Source organism: Bemisia tabaci, chromosome 1 (genome assembly GCF_918797505.1).
Source record: "Bemisia tabaci chromosome 1, PGI_BMITA_v3".
In the NCBI taxonomy this organism is placed as follows: domain Eukaryota; kingdom Metazoa; phylum Arthropoda; class Insecta; order Hemiptera; family Aleyrodidae; genus Bemisia; species Bemisia tabaci.
The window spans coordinates 63,490,471-63,508,801 of NC_092793.1; the positions used below are offsets into that span (position 1 = coordinate 63,490,471).

General features: G+C 41.5%; 1 protein-coding gene across 7 annotated transcripts in view; it reads left to right on the forward strand.

Annotated features, from left to right (window-relative positions):
* The window catches only part of LOC109040504 (serine/threonine-protein phosphatase 2B catalytic subunit 2), a 415,824-nt gene that overhangs the window by 96,307 nt on the left and 301,186 nt on the right, over nucleotides 1-18,331 (forward strand). The gene's annotated exons all lie outside the window — the stretch shown is intronic.

Below are 18,331 nucleotides of genomic sequence, written 5' to 3' on the forward strand. Positions count from 1 at the left end.
CTCCGTTGAAAAATACCTGCGACATCTATTTTCACAAAAATCCGTTAAAAAATACCTCCTAAATCCTTAAATTTCGTCTATGAGGCTGTGCTCTGACGTTATGCGACAAGATTTAACCTGTTCGGCGCGGTGCGCGTAAACAACCGCGTATCTCCAACGCAGTACAACTTTTCGCTCTTGCTGGCGTCCTAGGCAGCGGATTGGAATTGGAATAATTTTGATCATCTCTTCACGACAATGGCTAAGCATGTACCAAGTTTAAAGGAAATCGCTTCGGCCAATTTTTCTCTAGGGGGGGGGGGGGGGCAGAGTGAGCCGGTGAGGCAGCTTTATATACAGTAACTAGTCGTGATTAGCTCGCTTTGCGAGCTGTCACGCCTAGCCGGGGAGTGCCCCTGGACCCCCAGTTCCTCGCTTCGCGATGAACTTGCGACTCGCTTCGCGAGCCGCCCCTTACAGCTTTTAAGTGTAACATGAAAAAGGTATTACACTCTGTACACTGGGCTGATGAAAGGAAGAGGCCGACCCCGGGGGCAGTTACTCTGAGTCACCTTTTACAGCCCGTGTAGATACAGTGGATGCTAAAAATAAGAAAAATTCAGGTTACATGAAAAAGGTATTACACTCTGTACACTGGGCTGATGAAAGGAAGAGGCCGACCCCGGGGGCAGTTACTCTGAGTCACCTTTTACAGCCCGTGTAGATACAGAGGATGCCAAAAATAAGAAAAATTCAGGTGACATGAAAAAGGTATTACACTCTGTACACTGGGCTGATGAAAGGAAGAGGCCGACCCCGGGGGCAGTTACTCTGAGTCACCTTTTACAGCCCGTGTAGATACAGAGGATGCCAAAAATAAGAAAAATTCAGGTGACATGAAAAAGGTATTACACTCTGTACACTGGGCTGATGAAAGGAAGAGGTCGACCCCGGGGGCAGTTACTCTGAGTCACCTTTTACAGCCCGTGTAGATACAGAGGATGCCAAAAATAAGAAAAATTCAGGTGACATGAAAAAGGTATTACAATCTGTACACTGGGCTGATGAAAGGAAGAGGCCGACCCCGGGGGCAGTTACTCTGAGTCACCTTTTACAGCCCGTGTAGATACAGAGGATGCCAAAAATAAGAAAAATTCAGGTGACATGAAAAAGGTATTACACTCTGTACACTGGGCTGATGAAAGGAAGAGGCCGACCCCGGGGGCAGTTACTCTGAGTCACCTTTTACAGCCCGTGTAGATACAGAGGATGCCAAAAATAAGAAAAATTCAGGTGACATGAAAAAGGTATTACACTCTGTACACTGGGCTGATGAAAGGAAGAGGCCGACCCCGGGGGCAGTTACTCTGAGTCACCTTTTACAGCCCGTGTAGATACAGAGGATGCCAAAAATAAGAAAAATTCAGGTGACATGAAAAAGGTATTACAATCTGTACACTGGGCTGATGAAAGGAAGAGGCCGACCCCGGGGGCAGTTACTCTGAGTCACCTTTTACAGCCCGTGTAGATACAGAGGATGCCAAAAATAAGAAAAATTCAGGTGACATGAAAAAGGTATTACACTCTGTACACTGGGCTGATGAAAGGAAGAGGCCGACCCCGGGGGCAGTTACTCTGAGTCACCTTTTACAGGAGAGTATAATACATTTTTCATTAAGGTCCAAAATTGTTATATCTCAAGATGGATTGATAAGTTGTTCATAAACAACGTTATGTGTATGAGGAACGTTGTTTATGACTCGTTGTTGAGGGACCAATACTTTCAGATCGCAACTTTTCCTCACGCGGCCGAGAGCAACGTAGAGTTGCCCGTGGCTGAAGACATCGCTGCGTAGATCAACCCCTACTCTATTTAATGTTTGACCCTGGCTTTTGTTTTTTGTGAGGCCATAAGCTAATCTCAAAGGAAATTGTCTGCGTCTCATTTCCATTCCATGATTCCCGATAGAAAAATCAAAAATAGCGCGAGGGATTAAAACTGTGTCGTTCTTGTTGGGAGCTCGAGCTTCGATGAAAAATCTTGATATGTTTACGACAATTAATTTAGTACCATTTACTAATGCATGGATAAAACTTAAATTACGAATTAGAATGACAATTGCTCCGATTTTTAGTGAAATTTTATGATCTGGCACTCCGGATTTTGAAATGTTGTTGAGTAAGCTCGATTCGATGTTCAGAGCACTGATGTTAGATGTATTATTGTCCTCATTTAAAATTGTGTCAACGCTGAAGCAATTAACCGATTCTCCCTCTACATCATTCAAAATACTATCGTTAAATTCGCCGGCAGTTGCGTTTGTACCAGATAATATTGCTCGACAACAACACAGATCTGGATCTTTCAGTATTTCTTTGGGAAAAACAAAATCAATCAGTTCCGTTGTCGTCACAACATGGTCGATGTCGCGAAGAGGAATAACGGAAACTCCCTCAACGTCCTGAGACTCAATTTTGCCTTCTCCAATGTCTAAAATTGTCTCCGTAAAATGAGGGTCATCTAAAGTACGTTGACAAAGTTTTAAGTGATATTTTTTTATATGTTTCCAAAAATAACAATTTTTTATGGAGGCAGCGATGACTTCTGAAGGTGTTCCATTTGGCACGATAGGAGGTATTTGTCGAAAATCGCCCGTCAGAATGAATTTTTTACCACCAAACGGTTTAGAAGAGTCAAAGAGATCTCGAAATCCTCTTTCAAGGATGTTAATGGTGTTTGCATGAGACATACATGCTTCATCAATGATGAATAGCTTAGCATTTCTGATCAGTTCTGCCCTTTGACTGCTACTGCTAATTCCCCACAATAAATTTGGATTTTCGGTCTCAATCGGAAGTTTAAACAAAGAATGCGCAGTTATGCCCCCTCGATGATTAAGGGCAGCCATTCCCGTTGACGCAGCACATAATACGATTTCTCCTTGAGATCGCAATTTTGCGGTGATTACATTAAGCAGCACAGTTTTGCCCGTCCCTGATGGGCCGTCGATAAAAATTACATTCCGGAATTCATCGTCGATTGGAAGGTCACCTTCCTCAGTGACCACCCTATCGTAAACCTCCCTTTGCTCTTGGGCTAATTTTGGCTCCCATTCAGTCACGTAGCGTAGGCACTCTGAAACGCACCAACGAATTTTTTCCCTTCCCAACTCCGTTGATTGATCAGGAATCGATGGAAGACCAAAATCAGCTAAAGTTCGCCCATGCGCTCGCAATGCTACGTCTATGTCTCCCAGTCCAAAAACATACGCTTGAGCTTTGTTTTCAGGGTTCCTCTGTAAGTAATCTTCACAGAGAAAATCTTTGAACTCGTCCCATAGATTAGAAACCGGTGACCCTGAGATGAGGAGGGAAAAGAAAAATTGTCTTAATCCCCTGCCGGTCTTAAAGGTGGAAGCCTCCAAAAGAGCATCCTTGTACTCAGATTCATTTTCGATCAAGCCACGCGCATAAGCAGCCGCTTGAAATGTTGGGTGCACAACCTGATCTACTGTTCGTAAATCGAGAAACCCAGAGCAAGGATATTTCATCAGGAGCATTCTTAGATAGTACAACTCCCCGAGAGTGGGTGAAACAAAATGAATCCGCGCAACACAATCTGAGAACACTTTTTTACTGATAAAATGTTTACCCGATGGATGCTCGATGATCGGCACCAGAGCATTCGGCCTTTTTTTCGTCTGGACATTGTATTTCTCGTAAAAATCGGGATATGTAAGGTTGCATAGTTCTGGAATGTTCGGTCTATTTAGATAGATATTTAATTTTGAATAAGCACGTTCCTGGGCTTCTTTTTCTCGGCCACGCTGAAAAATAACAGTATCCTGGTTTGGCAAGTGAACGGGAAGGGCAACTACATTTGGTGTTCGACAACTAATTTCAAACTCAAAAATTCTCCATAAGGCTTCTGACGCACTAACATATCTGAAATTCATGTAATTTTCTATTTCATCGGTTACAGAAGGATCGTTTCCCTCAAAAATACCAACTTTAGCGTGGTCCGGTCCTTTGTAAACATACTTAAATAGATATTGAATTAATCGCGTATTATTTGCAATCTCTAAATTACAGTGGCATTCTAATAAAAGCAAAATTGCAGGGTTATAAGGCACAACCCACTGATTCGATACAATTTTACCTGACTGCAGAGTGACCTGGTAATTGGTTCTCTTGTAAATGACGTACCCTTTGCCATCTACGTGGGTAATTGAATTAAAGGGCTTAGGAAAATATTTGGTACACTTTTTCGTATTTTGGTCCATGCAAGGCATATTTAGACGATTAATTCCGCAAGGTCCGTGAATCATATTTTGAAGTACCAATGTCCGTAAACGACCCTCTGCTTCATCGGATTCTGGTATGGTTGCTCTAATAAATGAATCGATATCAATATTAGAGATGGGACCTCCACCTTCAACTCTGAAGGCTATATGCGCATGAGGGAGGCCTCTTTTTTGGAATTCGATAACGTAGAGCAAATAGATGAGCCGACCGAACGTTTTACCAGACTTAAGAAACTTAATTAGTGTATCTAACTTTAACTTAAAAACGCGATCGCAAAGGTCAGGTCTGTCCGTTGGTTGTTGGCCCGGTAATAAACTGTTAATGATCTCGGGCCAACGGGGGTTGCAGGTTACTGTTAAAAAAAAGCTAGGTTTCCCAAGGCGAGAAACGATTGCCATTGCGTCGTGATACTTTAGTTGCATATACCTTGGCCCATGCGTAAAAGAAGACGGTAAATAAATTTTGCCCGGAATAATATCACCATCCGCAGCAATAGTCTCGTCCAGCTCACTGCGAGTGGCAACTCTTAGGAATGAGCTTTGATTATGACGAACAAAGTTGAGTCGTTCTTCCTCAGTGCGGCACCACATATCAACAAAATACTCTTGAGCTAAACGACGCAGTAAAATGAACCGTTTATCAGCAAGAATCTTCTGCCGATAATACATAACTTGGGAAATTTTCTTACCACTCCGACTGAGCATGTCAGTGGACCAACCTCTAGAACCGTTCGGAAAAATGAGTGGATATTGGAATGCTTCGTATAGAGGATGCAAAAAAATGAACATTGTGAGGTTTACCATCTCCAATTTTCCAAATCGCAACTTTTCTTGGTTCACTTTCAATCGAAGTTTTGATTAGAGCAGATATCTCTGCTGCCGCCGGTGAATCGCCTAAAATTGGCCCATGAGTGCGCCTTGAGGTATTCTCAAACACTAAATGAGCCTCCGGAGAAGGGTGCGCAGCAAGCGATTTGAGTAGGTGCACCAAATGATTATTTGCTGATAGATAATTCGAAATGCATTTCATAATTTGTTCATTTAAGTTTAAATTTTGTCCCAATTTAAGCCGCTCGCTTTCGTCATTTACATACAGAACAGTGTTGTTCACCGTTTTATCGTATGCAAGATCAAAAATTCGGTGATAAATTCGACCTTGAACCTTCACAAATGAGACTCCTCTATCCGGTGTGCAAAAACCGTGAGTTGTCCCTAGTGCTGAAAACGCGAATAAATTATTGTATGATCTCGCATTTCTTAAAAATTCTTCATTATTATAAAACTCGGCGGATAGTGGAGGTAAATCGTGAACATTTGAGTCTCCACTTCCGCAACACCATTTTTTACGACCAAGTTCCTCCTCGAACAGTGGTGCTCCACAATAGGAACATTTTCGTACATTGGCTGAAAGGAGGGAACAGTTATTTAGTCGCAAGGGCTGCAGGTTTTGCAGCTCTGTTCCACTTGCACTTCCAATGAGATAATTAATCTTTCCCACAGCTTTCCTAACAGATTTTTCCTGACGATTTCTCACATCCTGATGGTTTTTATTGTAGCGAACACATGCCGACTGATTTATGTGCGGATTTTTATTCACATAACGGGAAACGGATTCTTTATTGATTTCGAGAATTGCTTCCGGATGATTTTTTTTCCGTGTTTGAAAATTTCTACGGCATTTTTCGCGTTTTTTTTCTGTTTGTAGTTTCGTGCTATTAGCTTTCTTTGGACGACCTTTTTTTTGTCGCATAGGATTTCCCTATTAGACGGTTCAACTACAATGTTGACAGAATCAGATGACGTAAGAGATGACTTCGACGTACCATAATTTTGTGCAGTATCATCATTTGAATTTGTAATACTGTTACCGGATGTCATAAGAGATGACTTCGATGCACCATGATTTTGAGTATTTGCCATTACGACTCTCGATTCTTTGATTTGGTGGGCTCAGGTTTTCATTCTCTCCGTTGTATCATTAAACCGTGTCATATTTTACCTTTACTTCTTTCCTATTGCACGGGATTCCCCGTGAACATGGGTCTACTTACAATGTTCATACGAACCGGAAGACATAACAGCTGACTCCGACGCACCATGATCATGTGTAGTATTACCGTTTGCTCTCGATTTTTTGTTCGATGGAGTTGGAATTTTACCATTCTCCTCCTTGATTATTTAGACATCAAATTACTTTATCTTTACCTTTTTCTACGAATCAAGTTCATCCGTGTTTTCATCACTCATTGCCTCTATCCTCCATTTGCCTACTTGCACGGGACTCCCCGTGAACACGGGTCTACTACAATGTTAACCGGACAGGAAGACAGAACAGCTGACTTCAACGCAACATGATCATGTGTAGTATTACCGTTTGCTCTCGATTTTTTGTTCGATGGAGTTGGAATTTTACCATTCTCCTCCATTGAATTATTTAAGACATCAAAATTACCTTTATCTTTACCTTTTTCTACAGAAATCAAAGATTCATCCGTGTTTTCAATCAAAACATCATAGTGGCCTCTATCTCCATCACCGGAAAATTTTAAATGCCGTATATTACTACCATTACCGAAAGTGTGGCATTCGGTGTAGTTACTACCTGTATAAACTCGAAATTGAAATTTTGAATATATCTTTGAAAGAGCAAATATTTCTACGTGTCCACCGTATTCTGGATTTTCACCGTTGCTTCCATTTTTAGATAAAAGATTTTCATAATCAGCGGAAGTAAGAATGGGAACCGTATATGATTGATCACCGATCACATAATGCATGTATTGATTCCAATTTTTTACAACTTCTTTCACCGCAGAAGCCCTGACTTTTGCGTGAAAATTCTCAGTTTTAAAGACACAATAAGATACTGACCGGAAAAGACAGTTACCATCACCTGTAATTTTTTTAACTGAGAACCGCATCTTGATAGACAAATATATAATAAAAAACGTTTAAAAACGTCCGAGTCTAGAATAGTAAAAATTTTGATTACGAAAGAGATTTACAGGATTGAGTAAAGCGGTAGAAACACAATTTAAGAGTACCAATAACGTATAGCGAAGGATTTCTCAGTACTATCGGTAAAATAATATGTAAAAAGTATAATAAAATCAATGGAAGCTTAAGGCGGATAAAAGAAGAAGAAACGAAAAAAATTGGATCCTAGAAAATTAAAAGATCAGAGAAACAGAAAACAATTTGTACGAAGGGACCGTTTTAACAAAAAAGGAAGAGATCACACAGCAATAAGACCAATCATTTTTCTATTGCCGGTACAATAAGGGAAAAAACAGAAATGGTGAAATCAATGAGTATGAGAGCGGAGTAAAATGTTTGTAGCTAAGCAGTGTTGAGCATCAAGGTAAGATAAGCTTTTACGGAAAGGAAAGGACACACAATTCAGTGGAATTTTAATAGAGTAAACGATGGAGGGATAAATAAAAACTCCTCGGACTCAATGTCACTCAAGGCTAATCAAAAACGGAGAGAGAAGTAAAAATACAAAAATGACAAATTAGGTACTAATGCAAGAGAGGGATAGAGTATAAAGGAAGGAAGAAGATAAGTGGGAGTGAGCAACAAAGAGAAAAAGCGATGAGGCGTGTTCTATCGATAGTAAAATGTGGGAAAAATGAAATATGAAATCAATGAGTGTGAGAGTGGTAAAATATCTGTACTGAAGTAACGTTAAGCACAAAAATAAGAAAAACTTTTATTAAGAGGAAACGCCACACATTTCAGTGGTAGTTTAATATAGTAAACGACTGAGGGGTAAATAGAACGCCTTGGGCCCAAGGTCACTTAAGGTCGATCAAAATAAAAAAAAGTAAAAATGAGATATGAAATACTTCTAATGCAAGAAGAAAAAAGATTACGGGGGAAAAGAAAAATAAACTTGCGACTTGTTCAATAGAGAAAAGATGAGTAGCAGTAAGCAACAAAGAGAAGAAGCGATGAGGTGAGGGGAAGAAGGAAGCGTTCTATTATCGGTAAAATAGGGAAAAGAATAAAACTGAAGACAATGAGAGCGAGAATAGGTAAGAAAATCAGAACCGAAATAACGCGGAGTACAAAAATAAGATAAGATTTAATGTAAAGAAAACGAAAGAAATTACAGTTGGAGTCTAATGAAGTAACGATGGAAGAATAAATGGAAGAATAAATAAAACTCGTTGGACGCGCGGTCAACCTAGGTCACGCGAATAAAGAAAAGTAAGGAAGAAAAGTATTAATGAGAATTGAAAATTACTAATGCAAGAGATAAAAATATTATAAGGAAAAGAAAGATAAACTTAAACTTGCGAGTTGTTCTTTTAAAAAGAAGATCACGGAGGGTAAGCTGCTAAGAGAAGAAGCGAGCAGTGGATCAGATTTCGGGATGGGGGAGAAGGGTCCTTCCGTTCATCACTTTCGGCCGCTGGCTGCATCTAGAATGATGTGTGAGCGGGTTGAAGCACTCCGCGCGCTGCCACTTCGAGCCAAGTCGGCATCGCCCCGCCCCTTAGTCCACGGAGTTACGCGGTCGCTATGGCAACCACGGAACGGCTGCTTCATTCCCCGTGCGCTGCGCTCCGCCGCGTTCCCTATGCTTTCTTATGGGGAAAACAACTTATCGCTCTTGCGGGCGTCCTAGGCAGCGGATTTGAACGGGAATAATTTTAATCAACTCCTCATTACAATAGCTAAGCGTGTACCAATTTTAAAGGAAATCGCTTCGGCCAATTTTTATCTAGGGGGGGGCAGAGTGAGTGGTAACGGCAGCTTTATATAGAGTAATAATGCAATTGCATTTCTATTAAGTCGATTTCTTTTCAATGAAACGGGATTTACTACCGGCATTACAGCCCCTAAGTACCTTTTAATCGACTTTCTTTTCCAGGAGTTTGACAGAATTTTTCCTATTTGGCTTTAATTATTCAGTAGCCACTGTTTTTTAAGAATCGATAAGTTTTTGCTTGCGGCAGATCAAAAAACTTAAACTTTTTCAAATGGCTTTCTGCGTTCACAATACACGGTCTCGTCGAAGTGCGTGGTTGACCTCACATTGTTGGATCGTGAATTCCCTTCATGTGCTTCTTAGTTATACAGGGTGATCCAAGTGTCTCTTCTACCCCCTTCAACTTATTACCTATATTGATGTAAAGATTTAAAACTTGGGGGATGTTCCTAGGTCAAACGGTGCTACTTTTTGGCTCCCTAAAAACTTTAGGGTGTCTCCCACCTGGTGGAGGGGCAACGGACCCCAACGTCTTTTTTTCAAATGAAAAGAACCCCTTTGTGATAGCTCGTTCGAAAGAGCATATAAACAGAGAACTTGTCGCGCAAACCCAAAGTCAATATCTCAAACTGTTTCAAAATGGCGGCCGGTTAAAGTTCAAGATGACCGGAAATTGACACCGGTTATTATTTGTCGATGGACTTGCGCGAATATCGGTATTTAGAGATATTTTGACACGAGAAGAACGAATTTGACGTCAGATAAAAAAGAAAGTTTCAAAAATGGTCACCGGTTAAAGTGCAAAATGGCCGAAAAGTGCCACCTCAGTTTTTGCTGATGGATTTGCCTGAGACTTGAAACTTAAGGGTGTTCTGGCATAGGAATAACACACTTGAACTTACGCTCTTTAAAAAAAAACTAAACACATCAGTGTGCTTATTTTGCTCATTTGTCTTAAGGAACATAAGCCTAATGTTCCCAATACCCGTGAGTGGTTGAGAGGAACACACCGTTGCATTCCAGTACACACCAGTGTGTTCACGGAACCGGCACGGCGACATGATTAGAACGCCAAGCATAGATCGCATTATCCTGCATGGTTGAAAGAGTACTCTCAACACACGTATGCGTTCCGCAAACACACCCAAAATTCATAAAATATGGACCGCAAAATTTTCAACATTTTTCCTGGTTGGCAGCGCACTCTAGTTGTGAAGTGTACAAGTATTTTAGTTGGTGGTGCCCTCTAGTTGTGAGGTGTACAAGTCTTCTGAAGGTACATTGGACATATATTATTCGGATACATTCTGCATGTTTAGTTGTTACACGGATTAATTGGACTCATGAGACATGCACACATCTATAACGAATTATTTTGACTTACCAGTTCTGCGTTAAATCTCCGTGGTAGGGCTGTTCTATCGGTTGTCGGTAAGCTACCGAAACAGTTCCGTTAAGAAAAAGTTACGATAAGAGCGCTCTTGCCGATAGGGATCAGAGTTTTTGGAGCTGACTTAAGTAAGCTGTTGCCATTTGTACATCTATTTTACGCGCCGCCGCGCCAGGCAATCTGATAAACCGACACACGGGGCAACAATGCATTGAGTGCGAGCTCTCAAAAATCCGATAAGGCCGGCTGTTAAGGATATCATCGCCACTGTAGAGACGATATCTACATATAATGTTCCGGCAAGAATTCGTTAGAACACCTCTACTCCGTGGTTCGGAGGAGATTTGAACTTGCGACGTCGGGGTTTCCAGCGAGACACGCTACCAACCGGGCTCGCGAGGCTGCTTGGCGAAATTGGCGAAGTATCCCCTCCTAACTATCGTGAGCGACTAATAAAACCAGCCCCACGCGGTCCAAGAGTCGAGGGTGTTCATTGAAAAACTCCAGTTGGATAACCGGAGCACCCTCGTCGAAACGTTTCGGTTCACCAAAAAACAACAGTTGTAGAAACTTACTAGCTTTTTGATTCAAAGAGACACGCAGACTTCAGTGCCTAGAACTGACTGCCGTAGTGTTCATTTTACCCGCATTTTGTATTTTAGCCTCGAAAAATAGGTCGCTCGTGTTCTAAAAACAGAGTGTGTTTTTACCCGTGCCTATGTATATTGAAATCGTGCAAATAATTTGTCCGACAAAACGCCAAACACTAGCGCTCGTTTTCAACTGTGTAGATTTTTATTCAGAGGGGGAAAAAAATAAAAAAAAAAATAAAAATAAAAAAAAATAATAAAAAAAAAACGGTCACTTTAAAGTGTAACCGACGGGCATTTTTGAAATTTCAAATTTGTTTCTGTCAAAGTACCCCCCCCCCCCCCCATTACCGTTTTCAAGCAAATATACCGACCAAATACCGATGTGCCAATTTTCGGCCATTTTGAACTTTAACCGGCCGCCATTTTGAAACGGTTTGAGATATTGACTTCGGTTTTGCGCGAATAATTTTCTCTTCTTACGATATTTTGAACGAGCTATCACAAAGGGGGGTCTTCCTATTTGAAAAAAAAGTTTGGCCCAAAAGAGCCAAATAGTAGCTCCCTTTGACCCGGGGACATCCCCCAAGTTTCAAATCTTCGCCTCAATCAGGTAAATACTTAGAGGAGGTGGAAGGGACTTTTGGATCACCCTGTTTGTAAACTAAAACTATCCGTTCACGGCTAGCCAAGGGGCTGCGCCCTCCCCCCCCCCCCCCCCGGGTCACTCGCTACGCGATTGACATTCAGCAATTTTTCGGAGTAGTTTGACATTTGATCACTACGAAGTGTACATTTCGGAGACTCTCAAGACAAAAATGATTTTGTCACAGAACCTTGTTACCGGAGCATGCCATTATTTGCGCATTAGTAAATATGTGGAGAGGAAGCAATGGTGGGGATCGATCATTTCTTCATAAACGCATTTGACTGGGATGTCAGCCCTATCGGGTGTAGAAAAGTGACAACCGTGGATCTTCTTTCGCGATTTGACTCACTGAAGTAGCGAAAGCTCATCTTTACTTCCTAAGAAGATTATCCGTGGCGTAGGGGTCTAAAAAATACTTAACGATAGTAAAGTTCGAGCTCCGAATCGCTATGGGCCCACTTGTGTTTTTTTCTTATACTTTTATTGAATATAAATTTCTCTGATATTCTTGTTTTATGCTCTCTGATTGCATAAGTAATTATATCCTCATTTCATTTCACTTGTATCCCACAATTTGGCAACCACTCGAGTAGAATAGAAAAAGGTGGAATCGACTAAATGGTGGAATCCTTCCACTATTATCTTAATGATGATGATTCATTTTTCCCTTTTTTGCAGCATCCGTGACCATTTACAATTATATTATTATTTTCAAATATCTTTTCTTAGTTGCTTCTGTTGCTTCAAACGGAACCAATTAGTTTTAATGACATTTCCGCCTAAATCATGGGTTTTTCCAGGATTGTGCCACTTGTCCCACCCAGACTCTATTGTTGTCAGATAAGTTGCCTTTTCAGCACTTTTCCCAGTTCAAAATCATGTAAAATCTTCGCATTTATCACACAATCTGGCAATCCCTCGAGTGAAATAGACAAAGGTGGAATCGACTAACCGGTGGAACCCTTCCACTCTTGAATTAATGAGATGATGATGTTATCGGTAAATGAAAAGTAATGAGGTTGATATAATACGAGTCAATGACGTGCCTTATGAACACACTGTGTAAGAGTTTACTGATTGTTTCCTATTGTAGCCGCACGGAAAAAAAAGGCCTGCTACCCGAGCGGACTAGTCCGTACCGGTTGCAGGAAAGTTCCTGTGAATATAGCGCTATAGAGGGTTACCGGGGTTGACGACTGTAATAGTACCTGTGAATTTGATGGTCACTATGCCGGAGTGGACAACTGCGAATGTCTCGCTACGCCGACCGTCCTACTCATTCACCACTCCAGAGAGGTCCGCTGTGAATACCGGAACTCCCGGTCGTTCATGCGGGCTTATTCGTTCGTTAGATCAGACCAAGACGAATTTTGTAGCAGAGCTAGACTGATGTAATCACAGTACCGAATTTCTTTTTCTTCCCCCCCCCCCTTCTCAGCCCTGCTGCTCCAGGGATCCTCAGGTTTTCCCTGTGCATTAGACCAGTTATTATTCGTTGAGAAAGCTCTTGTTCCTATATAGGAATAAGAGTTTATTAGTTCTTCAGGTTCGCATCCGTTTTAGCAATTTCGTACTTCCCGTTCATGCGCAGTTCATGATGTAAGTCAGAAACCCAAAAAAGTCCCGCAATCAAGATCTGGTGCTCCTGTATCAGTTTCTGTTTGATTTTGATAGTTTTTCCGAAAGATGAGAGTTTTTTAAAAGAGCTGTCAGGCGTCAAAGCTGTTCAAAAGCTCAAAGATGTGTGTGTTTATCAGTCATTGAACACCGTCATGAATTTTCTACCAATTTTCAAAATTCGTCACCCTTTAGTTACTTATTAACTAAATAAATAAATAAGCAAAAAATGGGGGGAAATAATTGTTTCATGTAACACATTTGCTTTGAAGTTAACGTGCATCACGCGTTTGTCGATGTCAGTATTTTCTCTCTTTGGATTTCAGCCTTTCAATAAATCAGTGGGACTTAATAGTTGCGTTACTAATGTCGTGAATGTGTAATGAAATGCCAGTATTCTTAAAAATTCAAATTGCGGATTTTATCATTGATTGATTTCTAAATGAGTGACCAAATAACAAATATACAAGCATTATAAAACCATCGATTCCATTAAAAATGAATGAATGCAAATAAAAATTGAATATTAGTTACATTAAATTCCTCACTGTTGTCCAGCTATGCGTAACTCAAATGGTAAATATTCTCGCGTTGTACTTGATATATGTATAAAGTAGGTGTGCACTTGTTTGCAGGTGTGATGGGGCAAAAACAATAAAGATCCAAGATACGAAAAATTGAATGATTCTGTGAAGCAAAATGTGAGAAATGAAATAAGAAAGATAAAAATGTGAGTAATAATGTATGAGTGACGAATTCTGAAAATCTAGAATATTCGAGGGCCTAAAATGGCCTAATAAACACACTCACCTTGACAATACACTTAATCCTTAACTGCCTACAGCTCTCGTAGAATCGTCTCAGATTTCTTCAAATACATCAACATCGTACACAAAAACAAAACAGAAAATAACACAGTGTTCACACAGATATTAATATTCCAACTGAAACTTGGAAAGCAGTTAAAACGGTCAGAACGGTTGGAAGTCAAACACCAATATGGCGCGCGGTGGTAAGTGGACAAAGACCACGCCAACGGTAATTAGTTGGCCGGACAGACATGCGGAAATGCGGACCAACGCGGGGTTGAGCCCTGATCCTTCTGTGCCGACGGGGGTCGATGCGTCCGGTATCCACGGGGTGGACTTTCCCCGTTCGTTGGCGCCGACCAGCCGCTCGTCATTACTGAAGTTACGGTATTCATCTCAGACCCGAACAGCCGGGTTCCACAGGCGACCTGAGTACGGGGTTGACAACCAGGAGTCACCTGGGTCTTTATCAGACAGTCGTTCCTCAAGCTCGTACCTCAAATTCACCGAGCAGGTCCGCTCACGTAGCGGACCACTTTTTTTTCCGTGCGAGGGGCTGTGCCCCACTGCCCCCCGAACCCCCGATCACTCGCTACGCGAGTGACACTCGGCTTGCTCCGCTAACCATTTTCTGAGTAGTTGGACATTTGATCACAAGGATGTATTGGAGAACTCTCAAGACGAAAATGATTTTGTCACAGAGCCTTGTTACCGGAGCGTGCCTTCATTTGCCTATTAATAAATATATGGAGATGAAGTAATGATAGGGTCCGTATGGGGGACCGTACTCAATACTGTCTCAGGTTTAGCAATCCTGTGGATCCCAGCCGGTAGCCCCTGCCTCAAAGGGGGGGGGGGGGGGGGTGGGCGGGGATGGTCATCGGCTTCATGGCGTATGAACCACTCATCAGAGGGGCAGACAGGGCTCATAGCTGTGGTGAAAGCAGCCTGTCTAGGAGACGGTACTCCGAAATCAAACCCTGGTCCTCCAGGTTGGGGGTTGGGGCATCGGGCTAACTCCCCGATACCCGGATAAAAATTGAATGTGAAAAAGCCTATCAAAGATAGCTTCGGTGATCATGGAAAAAAAAAACGGATTTTGCGACACAAACTACGGAAAAGGACGATGGTTTTAGGGACATGGAATGTACAGGGCATTTCTAATAAATTGACAGAGGTTGTATCGGAGGTAAAAAAGTATAATGTAGATGTCGCCGTGTTAACAGAAACGAAAAAGAAAGGCACAGGATCAGAAAACTTAGGATACTATGATCTGTTTTATAGTGCTGTCAGTCAACTTCAACGCGCACAGCAAGGAGTCGCCATACTTATTCGGAAAAGTTTGCGTCCGTCTATAACTACTTGAGAAGCAGTAGACCAGCGGATCATGAGAATGCATCTTACACTCGTTACACTGCATGGTCACAAGATGGCCCTGTTAGGAGTATATGGTGTGAATGAAGACGCTCCCGTCAATCTGAAGGATCGGTTCTTTGAGCAACTCAACGTCGAGGCTCTGAAAGTTGGAAGGACAAGGGAGGTCATTATCATGGGGGATTTGAATAGTAGAATCGGACGAAAGAATGGTTCTTAAGTCGTTGGACCTTTTGGTGAAGTGGCGGTGAATGACAACGGTGCGCGCATTATTGACCTGTGAGAGCAAAGCGAAGTGAAAATACTGAACGGATTCTACCAACATCGAGCTATCTATATGTACTAGCCGTTCTGGACGCGCTTTGCGCGTCCGTCTCGGCCAGCCAATGGGCTGCGCCCCGTGGACCCCCGCTCACTCGCTACGCGAGTGACATTCGGCTCGCTCCGCGAGCCATTTTTCTCAGTGATTTGGCATTTGATCACTAAGATTTATACATTTTGGAGACTCTGGAGGCAAAAATGATTTCGTCACAGAACCTTGTTGTCGGAGTGTGCCATCATTTGCACATGAATAGATGTGTGGAGATGAAGCGATGATGGGGATCGATCATTTCTTCAAAAGCGCATTTGACTGGGACGTCATCCCATCGGGTGGCGGAAAAGGACAATCCATGGATCTCCTTCCGCGATTTGACTTGCTGACGTAGCAAAAGTTCATCTTTACCTCTTAAGAAGATTATCGGTGGCGTAGGGGTCTAAAAACTGCTCAACGATAGTACAGTTCGAGTTCCGAATCGCAATGAGCCCACTCGGGTTTTTTTCTTATACTTTCATCGCATATAAATTTCTCTGATGTTTTTGTTTTATTCTCCCTGATTGCATATTAGTAATCATATCCTCATTTCATTTCCTTTCCTTTTTCCCTTTCCGTAGCATCCGTGTCCATTTACAATTATTATTTTAAAATAGCTTTCCCCTAGTATACAATTGATGCTTCAAACGGAATCAACTGTTTTAATGACATTTCTGGCTAAATCATGGGTTTTCCAAGGAAGGTAGCCTCTTGTCCCTCCCAGACTCTATTGTTGCCAGATAAGTTGCTTTTTTAGCACTGTTTCTAATTCGAATACATGTAAAATATTCACATTTATCGCACAATCTGGCAACCTCTCGAGTGAAATAGAAAAAGGTAGAATCGGTGAAAGTCTGAATCCTTCGAAGTATACAGGGTGTCCCAAAAGTCCCTTCCACCCCCTCTAAAATTTTACCTAATTAATATTTTGAAACGAAACTTTGGGGATGTTCATCGATCAATGTTAGCTACTTTTCGGGCCCCCCAAAATTTTCGGGCCCCCCCGTGGGGAGGGGCTGCGGACCCCAACTTTTTTATTTCAAATAGCAACCCGTATCTTGTGATACCTCATTCGAAAGAGCATAAAAAACTAAGAATTTTGGCGCAAACCGCAGATCAATATCTTAATTTTTGACCAAGTTATAATAGGTCAAAGGTCAAATTTGACCTATTTTCAAAAAATCATAACTCCGCTTCAAATTATCGTAATGAAAAAAATAAAACGGGAAAATTTACCAAATTGTAAGCACTTTTAAGTAAAAATCACAGAAATTACTTCAAACTAATTTTAAGGGGGGTTTCGGACCCCCAAATACGTCAATTCAAAGGTCATTCAATTTTACCGCGAAATAAGCCATTTTCCCCCTGTTTTGCCTCCACATTAGTTCAGTAAGGTCAAAATTAGTTCAATATTACGTTGGCAAGTCCCCAAATTTCGGGAAAAGTTAAAAAAAAAAAAATTTAAACGGTCAAATTTAATCACCTTAAATTTCGTTTTTCTTTAACTTACTGAACCAATGTGGAGGCAAAACAGGGGGAAAATGGCTTATTTCGCGGTAAAATTGAATGACCTTTGAATTGACGTATTTGGGGGTCCGAAACCCCCCTTAAAATTAGTTTGAAGTAATTTCTGTGATTTTTACTTAAAAGTGCTTACAATTTGGTAAATTTTCCCGTTTTATTTTTTTCATTACGATAATTTGAAGCGGAGTTATGATTTTTTGAAAATAGGTCAAATTTGACCTTTGACCTATCATAACTTGGTCAAAAATTAAGATATTGATCTGCGGTTTGCGCCAAAATTCTTAGTTTTTTATGCTCTTTCGAATGAGGTATCACAAGATAGGGGTTGCTATTTGAAAAAAAAAAGTTGGGGTCCGCAGCCCCTCCCCACGGGGGGGCCCGAAAATTTTGGGGGGCCCGAAAAGTAGCTAACATTGATCGATGAACATCCCCAAAGTTTCGTTTCAAAATATTAATTAGGTAAAATTTTAGAGGGGGTGGAAGGGACTTTTGGGACACCCTGTATATTAATGATATACTTGGGTTCAGCAAACTCGGGGGCTGAAGTCAATCATCGACTACGCGGTCACCAGGCAAACGAGTACCATGAAGGTCCAACAAGTGAGAGTTTGCCGAGGGTTCTCCTGTGGTAGTGATCACCATTATCTCAAGGCGGAGATTGCATTTCCGGTTAAGTATGAGCTGCAGAGCAATACCTTGCAACAACAAAAGCGCCAGCCACAAGAAACGAAGATCGAATAAGTGCACTACAACATCGATAGCTTACAGAATGAAAGCGTAAAAGCGCTCTTCAAGAAGCGGCTGGATGAGAAACTGGGAGTAGAAACTTTCGATACTGCAGAAGAGTTTTACTAGTTCATTAAAAGTTGTATTCATTCAGCTGCGGAGGGAGCCCTGGGTATGTGTAATTAGAGTAAGGATGTGCTGAAACCCTACTGCGGGGCGATTATTGAAATGATATCGACTGTATGTCGCCGCTTCGTCGTGTCGCGCCATCGACTAAGCATATGCTTAGTCGATGGCGCG